General features: G+C 36.1%; 1 pseudogene; it reads left to right on the top strand.

The window, feature by feature from the left end:
• The first annotated feature begins 1,656 nt into the window (after positions 1–1,656).
• LOC115272476 lies at positions 1,657–5,063 on the top strand (annotated as a pseudogene).
• The last annotated feature ends 3,917 nt before the right edge of the window (positions 5,064–8,980 follow it).

Here is an 8,980-nt window from a genome sequence, read left to right as displayed (position 1 = left end):
CAAAGTTAGAAATTTAATGAAAAGATATTTGAGACTTGAAATGTTCAATTGTTGTGACTAACAAAAACACCCAGATTAATGATCAATATTTTAAAAGATCCGGTTATTAAATTTCAGTTTGTGCTCCCTAGAGAATGAAAAAGGCCTCACCCCTTCATAAGGGTCAGTACAAGGCAGTGGAAATAAGGTGTCATTTGTAATCAAGATGAGGGATTTGAATGTTGTTTGAGGATAAAAATGTAGTAGCCATCTCTTCAAAATAACTTAATTATGGAGATCACACAGGGGATTAACTGAGTTTTGAGGACATTCTCTCAGAGAACAAAATGACAAGAATGAAATACTGCAGATGTGCAGATAGTGAAAACGTCCATGGAAACAAATTATCCATTGATAATCCAATTACCTGTTGCTTGCAGATCTCCAATCTGTTAATTATCTCCATTTATTTTGAATCAGCTTTCAGCTACTGAAATTCATTATGGTCCATTCAAGTCTCTGCCATAATTCAACACTTTTTACTCCTTTTTTTTTGATCTAAAGAAAAGGGCCTATCATTCCTTCACTACTTTGATTTGTAGTGTTTTCCATCCCTGTAAACTGTTTTGGATTAGTATTATTTTTCTCTAATATTAAAACCTGGTCAATCCCAGTCTCACATGGAACATCAGTTACTGAAAATATTAGGCCAGTTTTGACATTGTTGATGGAATTCCATAACTGTATATAGGACTTTATAGAACACATAGAAACATGACCATCTCTCATCATGTCAGTAGCCATTCTTGTTCTAGTTCATATCACCCTGCTCTTTCCCTACATCAGTGAGACATGATTAAATATTCATGACATGACACTGAAATAGCACAAAGGAAATAGAAAGAACCAAGTTGATTTCTCTTTTTCATTCACTCATACTATCTTTGCCAGGATTGTATCGGCTATCATTTTCACAACTCTCTGTCTAGGGTAGCCAAAAAGCATGTTAAGAATCTTGAAAACATCTTTTTTTTTCTAGCTTACATCATTTAAGGGAAATTATAACATATGCAATTATTTTCCATCATTTACAATACAGTAGTTACAATGACACTCCAAATGGATAAGCAAAGTAAAAAATCAGAACCCCAACTTCTATTTCATGTAATTAGACTTATACAGAAATTAGAAGGTTAAGTAACAACTAATCACCTAATTTCACAGCTATCTGAAGTGGCAATCATTATATAGCAGCTTATCTATGATACATTCAAGATACATGATACAATTTATTACTTGCCCATAAGCTAAAACACAGCCTGCTTAATACCTTTCCTTAAATTCCACCTCTATACTACAATATACTTGAGGTCCATGCAAAAAAGTATCTACCTTTTACATAGGAAATGGATGTAGTAAACCTAATAGATCTATATGACCAGAATAAATAGTGCCACGCTATGAAATGGAAGTTATGTTGAAAGGAACATACTGTTCTCTGTAAGTAAAGACAAAATGACTACATAAAACTTTAGTTCTTTTTCCCCTTATCAACTATATTTTTTGTTGTGTCACCATTTTCCAATACGAATATCCACGATTCCTAGTTCTAATCCTCAAAACGGAGATTTGAAGAATCTAACTTAACTAGCATGTTGAAAGCTGGTCCAATTAGTCATGGTTCTTCCCGGAGATGTAAAGTACCAGGAGTTCATCTGTAAAAATGAGACAGCAAAACTCAATCCTTCAGTAGAAGGCATCATGTACTCCTACAGAAAAGTATATTAAAAAGGTACATGTGCCAAATATCTCTTATATACTACACCTTTGCTACTTTGGGGATTTTGTGTCTTTGCACATTTTATTTCCTCTGTCAGTGATGCTATCCACCGTTGGGCACATATGATCTTATTCATTTGCTCTTCAAAGGTGAAATCAAGTATCCTCTCTCCCAGGACACCTTTCCTGTCTCTCTAGTTTCTGTATTCACATGGCAGTTTGTTCCATAAACAATAACCATCACATCAATAAGGACATGTTTTTATGAAAATCCCAACTAAGAGATATCCAGAATGGGTCAATAAGCAAAACCTAATTATGTGCTGTCCAGAGGGAGAAACTGTAAGTATAGAATACACCGAAAAGTGAAGGTGAATGAGTGGGAAAAGGTGTAACATGAAAGCAGGAAGTCTATGAAGGCTGATCTGGGTAAACTTAGGAAATTTCCTTCACCTGTGTGTCTGTAATAGTATAATAACTCATCCATAAGATTAAAAAATTTTAACTTTATTTTTGAGACAGGAAGAGCATGAGCCAGGGAGGGGAAGAGTGAGAGGGAGACCTAACATCTGAAGCAGGCTCCAGGCTCTGGAGTCTTCAGCACAGATCTCAACGTGGGGCTTGAACTCGTGAAAAGTGAGATCCTGACCTGAGCCCAAGTTGGATGCTTACCTGGCTGAGCAACCCAGGTGTCCCACCCATAAGACTTTTGTGATCTTAAATGAGTAAATGTGTAAAATGCTTAGATTAGACATTATTCTAAAACAGTGGTTAGATATTTTATTATTGGTTTACAAGGGGTTATAAGTATTGTAAGAGACACTGTATAAGGTGCTATGGAAACACAAAGATGATGTGATTTTGCCTGGTAGTTTACTGAAGGAATTCAAAAGAGAGGCCAATGTACACAAAATTTGAGGGAACACTGGGAATGTAATCAGGAAAGAAATGGGGGAATAAAATTTTAGGAACCATAAGTGGCTTTAATAACACAAAGTGGGAAAATACAGTGAAAAAGAGAATGGAAATTAGATTGTAAATGCAGCATGGTGTCCTTGACTCTGTGGGGGGTTGTAATATAAAGAACTTGAGATCTTGCTGAAATTAGGAGTCCTGTCTCATTACACCTTAGCTGTGTGCCCCCTAGAAGATGACCTCAGCTCTCTGTTCTCAATTTCTTCACTTGTAAATATTTTAAGATAGTGTAAAACATTAGAAAATTTATGGAATAAATATATGAAGGCATCACTTAGAAAGTTGCTAAGAAAGACTGGAAAAAATCATCTAAACTCTTAGAATTTCACTGCATGTAAAAAAAAGATAAGGTGGTAAAAAATATTACTCATTATGAACTAATATTTGTAAACTGTAATGTGCTCCATATACTAACCAAATTAAGGTACCAATTCTTGAATACACACCGAAGTGCTATCTATTGTATGGAATAAAAACATATTCATTTATTTCTTTTTTCCACATATTCTCTAGAGGTAACAGATTTTATTAATTCTATTTTTATCAAGAAAGAAATTAAGGCTAAGAAAAATTAATAAATTTCCATAGGTTAACACACAGGAAATTTAAACATATTTTTCATTTCAAATTCCATGCTTTGCTTCATTTTGTCTTAAAATGATTGTTATTGTTAAATCATTTATTTTGTATTTATATTTTGTCTTTTGATTCTGTTAATATGATTAACCTGAGTATAAAATGTTGAGGGAAAATAAATACCTGGGCAAGGTTCTTATATAAGTAATATTTTTAATCTAGAAACAGTTCCTTATCTGTAATCCACTCGTGTCTTTGTTTAAACAAAACTACTAAGGACACACATTTTTGGAAGCTAAATTCAGTATAAATTAGAAACACTTACTTCCTATGGAAAATGTTTCAAGAATGTATTGAGAAATTCTCAAAGTCATAACACAACCCACATGGAAATAATTTAGCATCTGATTATAATTAAAATGTCCATCTCTGGAATATCTATCAGACTATGCCTCCTGAGCTTTTCCTAGCCCCTTGGTGTGAACTGAGACGTGTAATACATTATGCAAAATCTCCCGTTCTAGAAAACCCTGCAGTATACAGTAATGCCATAAAGCTACCAACTTTGGTCCAAAAAGGATGACAGGCCCACTATTATCTCAGGAGAGCCATTGGCTCTAAAGGTCACACTCAAAATAATTTCTCTAATTTTTTTCGTAATAGCCTAGCCAGACTTTCTTTTTTTCTCTCAACTGCCTTTTCAAAAAAAATTGTCAGAGATACCTCCACAGTCTCAGCAAAGACTACTTTTACTAGTAGATGGTCCAATTATAGTTTATTACAAGAGGACCTGCCATGGTATGTACAGACCAGTTAAAGTGTGTATAATATAGAGGTTTTTTTAATTTTAAATTTATTTAGTGTCAAGTACTTAACATACAGTATAGTCTGGTTTCAGGAGTAGAACTCAGTGATTCATCACTTACATACAACCCCAGGGCTCATCCCAACAAGTGCCCTCCTTAAAGCCCGTCACCCATTTAGCCCGTCCCCCAGCTACCTCCCCTCCAGCAAACCCCAGTTTGTCCCCTGTATTTAAGAGTCTCTTACAGTCTGCCTTTCTCTCTGGTTTTATCTTATTTTTCCTTCCCTTTCCCTACATTAATCTATTATTGTTTTTCAAATTCCGCATGAGTGAAATCATATATTTGTCTTTTTCTGCCTGACTTATTTTGCTTAGCATAAAACACTCTAGTTCCATCCACTTTGTTGCAAATGGCAAGATTTCATTCTTTTTGATTGCTGAGTGATATTCCAGTGTGTGTGTGTGTGTGTGTGTGTGTGTGTGTGTGTGTGTATCACATCTCTCTCACATCTCTCCCAGTATGTGTGATTACCAATGCCTCCAGGTGGTGACCTCAAAGAGGATTTCAAGTGTTCTAAAAGTGAATTTAGGTATCAAAAGGCAACAAGAATCCTTACGAGTAGTGTGAAGAAGTGAGAAGGACCCCTTGACCCACTAAAGCCCACCCTTCCAAGGCCAAGTCTAAGAGAAAGGCTGAGGGAAGTGCTAAAGGAAATAAAGCCAAGGTGAAGGATTAGCACAGAAAAGATCTGCAAGGTTATCTGCTAAACCTGCTCCTCCAAAGCCAGAGCCCAAGCCTTAAGAGGCCCATCCAAAGAAGGGAGAGAAGGTACCCAAAGGGAAAAACAGGGAAGTTGATGCCTGCCAGGATGGAAATAGCCCTATAGACAATGGCGTTGCCCAAACAGACCAGACATAGAAAGCTGCAGGTGCTGGAGATGCCAAGTGAAGTATGTGTGCACTTCTGGTGACTCCAGTGTTTGAAATACTGTTATTTATCAAGTTTTATAAAAATGCAGAATTGGGGGGGCCCTGGGTGGCTCAGTTGGTTACATGTCCAACTCTTGATTTCAGCTCAGGTCATGATCTCAGGGTTGATGAGATCCAGCCCTGCAACAGGCTCTGTGCTGACAGTGCAGGGCCTGTTTGGAATTCTTTCTCTCCTCCTCTCTGTGCTCCTCCCCTGCTTGTGCTTGCACACACACACAAATACACACACACACACACACACGCACACACACACGTGCTCTCTCTCAAATAAATGAACATATAAAATGCAGAAATCTGTTTTATTTTTTTTAAAGCTAGTTGTTAACACAGAGAACATTTCATTGTTGTTTTGGGGGAAAGGCATATGTCACTAATAGACTATCTCTGAAACTGGATTAATATAGGGGAAACACATCTTTCCTTCCTAGTTTTGAGAAACTTTCTCTTAGTTCCCAGGGGGACGGGTTCCTCCATGCTGATGGACATTAGCCACCTTGGGAAAAACACCTTATAGTATAGAAAAACTAAAACGTTTTTATGTCTTCTTTTCCCTCTCTACCTTCTGCATAGACTTGATCCCTTAAACCCAGAAACCTGTTGGAACTTAACAATCCAAAATGGTTCTCAGTATATCAGGGATTCTGCTATTAAGATAGCATCTCTCAAAAGAGCTCCTTTTTTAGCCCGTAGATCTTCAGATTGATAATGCTGCCATTTAGATTTCATTTCCTGGAAGTCAGGGTCGACTTGTGAAAAGTTGTTAAACAACATGCTAAATGTGAAATGTCAACCCTCATCTAAACTTTCCCTGTTCAGAGAATCACACAAAGATATCTTTGGATTTTATAGTAGCTTTCTGATTTTGGCAGTCCATTTAAGAGGGGAATTTGAAAGTTGTATACTGTTATGATTATTGCCTATAAAACAATGATTGTTTATGAAAAGTATCTTTAATAAAGCTGGATACAGTTTGGTTTGGGGAAAAAAAGGGAAAAAGAACCCTTGGATTAAAAAGGACTATTCTCTTTTCTATCTTAGTTTACCAAGAGCATAGAAGGGAAAACCAACCATCTCTGTGGTTTTTCAACAGAGTATTTAAGAAGACATTTTTGTGATATGTTCAAATGTACAAGCTCTTTGGAATTAAGGAGTATTTTACTATCTACTTGATATTTGATATTTGAAGAGTTAGGTCTTTTTTTAAATTTTTTAATGTTTATTTATTTTCAAGAGACAGAGAGAGACAGAGTGTGAGTAGGGTAGGGGCAGAGAGAAAGGGAGACACAGAACCCAAAGCAGGCTCCAGGCTCTGAGCTGTCAGCACAGAGCCTGACACAGCCCTTGAATCCATGACCCATGAGACCATGACCTGAGCCATAGACAGACACCCCTTGAAGATTTAGCTCCTTAACTGAACTTTCTTGTCCTGTTTGTCAAACTTTGTTCGACCTGTGAAAATATTACATAAGTTAATTAACGTAATACTTTTGAAGCAAAAGTTTTTATCTTTTTAAATTTTTCTATATCATGATCCCAAACTTAAGTCAGTACTAAGAGTCTAGTGAATATACTCATTCCATAGGTTGTTCAGTTCAAAAGAAAGGCTCCTCTATAAGGTCATTTTTCCTTTGATGAATGTCTTCAGATTGTGATTAAGTGAGCTGTCAGATGATACTTCATGTCAAACAATTAAAGTAAAATAAAATACAGCTTAACAATGATGTTCTCATTTATAATATAGCAAATTATTATTACTGATCTCCCCCCGCCCCAACCTCTATTTATATAGTGAACTGGTAGGTGCTTCATCTCAAGAAATGGTGAATTTATTTCCTAATAATTGGCTAATATGCAACACTCACTAGAGGGAGAGCTAATTGATACATATTTTCCTGATTTTCCTTTGTTCTGTGACTGGGCTAAACAGGCAGTTTTATAATATTTTAGCTTAAATTGAATACCAATTAATATTAATTTATAATTGAATTTTGGCTATAGCCAAACTATAAAGTAAATCCAGGTCATGAACTATAGAATAGTACATCACCAAGTAATTAATGTGGGAACCATTCATATTTAAGTAAACTGAGATGATCAGATGTGAAATAATTTTGTCTTTTTCTTCTTCTTTTCCAAAAGAAATAACTGTACCTGGTTCACTTATGCTTAGTCTTTGACTAATGTGTCACTGTGCCTCACATTGTCTTTATCTCTGTAATTCATAATATGAAAATTCATTTATAGAACAAAAATAATGGGCACATTTTACCTCTAATTAAGATTACTCATCAGTTCACACCCACCAAGAATTCTACTGTGCTTTTAATTTATCACTGCTTACTTTAATGTATCTGGTTTAATCACAATAATGACAGGAATTATTCCATCATAACCTGAGCTGCACTAATTTATTCTTCTCAAAAAAAAGAGAAATCTGAACATTTAAAATTTGGCTCTTTATATGTACATATGTTTAACAATATACATGTATAAAATGTTTATTCCTTATCTAGTTCTTGCTATCACACAAGAAGAATGTTAGGAAATATGTTTGCCTTTACTCTGAAAGGGAATTCATTTTGTTTCAATATTTTATCAATACAGGCACAAATCTACAGCCTAAAGGTTTTGACAAAACAAATTGCAAAAAAAAATTCTCTATTAAAATGTTTCTTCATCCTAGTCTCCCTCATCCTCTTCTAAAATGAAGAAATGACTTATAAGTGCGTTAGCCTATATGGTTTGGTTCAAGAATTAGTAAAAAAAAAAATGAGCATGGGGTCTCTCAAACCTCTTTGCAAGATCATTTCTTAAATGGACATCTTTGGGGTGCCTGGGTGGCTCAGTCAGTTAAGCGTCCATCTTCGGCTCAGGTCATGATCTCATGGTTTGTGGGTTTGAGCCCCGCGTCGGGCTCTGTGCTGACAGCTAGCTCAGAGCCTGGAGCCTGCTTCAGATTCTGCACCTCCTTCTCTCTCTGACCCTCCCCTGCTCGCACTGTTTCTCTCTGTCTCTCAAAAATACATAAAAACATTAAAAAAACTTAACGGACATCTTCTGAATGTGGTTTTACCAAGTAAATGCTTCATGATTTAGACAAAAATCCTATGGTAATATTTGGAGAAAAATCATTGGAAAGTGTTGCCTGCTTGTCTTCAACCCAGTTGAGTTCAAAATTGAGCTTCCTTAGTATCCTACAGTGCTGACTCCAACTTCTGCTGTTTGTGAATTAGAGGAAACTACAGTGAGCTTTCAGCCTACATAGTGATTCAGAAATTCTCAACAAAAGATTAGGATAGAACCCTGTAAGTCTACCACGATTCTAAACACTGAATTCTTGTTGGGGTGTTCCATGTATCATAGTCAAGGAATATGTTTATGCAAAGGAGATTTTAAAGATTGTTTTATGCCTTCAAGTGCATTAAAAACAAAATTGGGAAAGTATAGATGCATATGTGTGTGTATTTGCAGTGTGGATTGGGTAGCTGAGTGGGTCATTCACTTCTAAACAAAACACATTTCTACATATGGATAAACATAAAAGTAAGTAAGTAAAACCTATGTATGGCCTAGGAGTTTATAAAAGAAATAAGGAGTTTGGAGAAAGCAGCAAGGGGTAGATAAGGCTTGAGGTTAACCTTGAGGGTTGTGCAGAAGTTGAATGGGTGATGAGGGGTATAAAAGGCAGGGTTCTGAAGATGATCCCTTAGCTACACATCCTTTGTTCAATCTAATACTAACCAAGGTACTGCCATGGAAGAATTTTGCAGATGTAATTGAAAGTCCCTCAAATGACCTTAAACTACTGGAGATTATCTCAGTGGGACCGACCCAACCAAGTAACCCATTAAAGCAGAACTTTTCTTTTGCAGAAGT

This window comes from Suricata suricatta, chromosome 11 (genome assembly GCF_006229205.1).
Source record: "Suricata suricatta isolate VVHF042 chromosome 11, meerkat_22Aug2017_6uvM2_HiC, whole genome shotgun sequence".
Classification (NCBI taxonomy): domain Eukaryota; kingdom Metazoa; phylum Chordata; class Mammalia; order Carnivora; family Herpestidae; genus Suricata; species Suricata suricatta.
The sequence above is the reverse complement of the archived record's forward strand: the minus strand, read 5'-3'. Positions and strand labels throughout refer to the sequence as shown.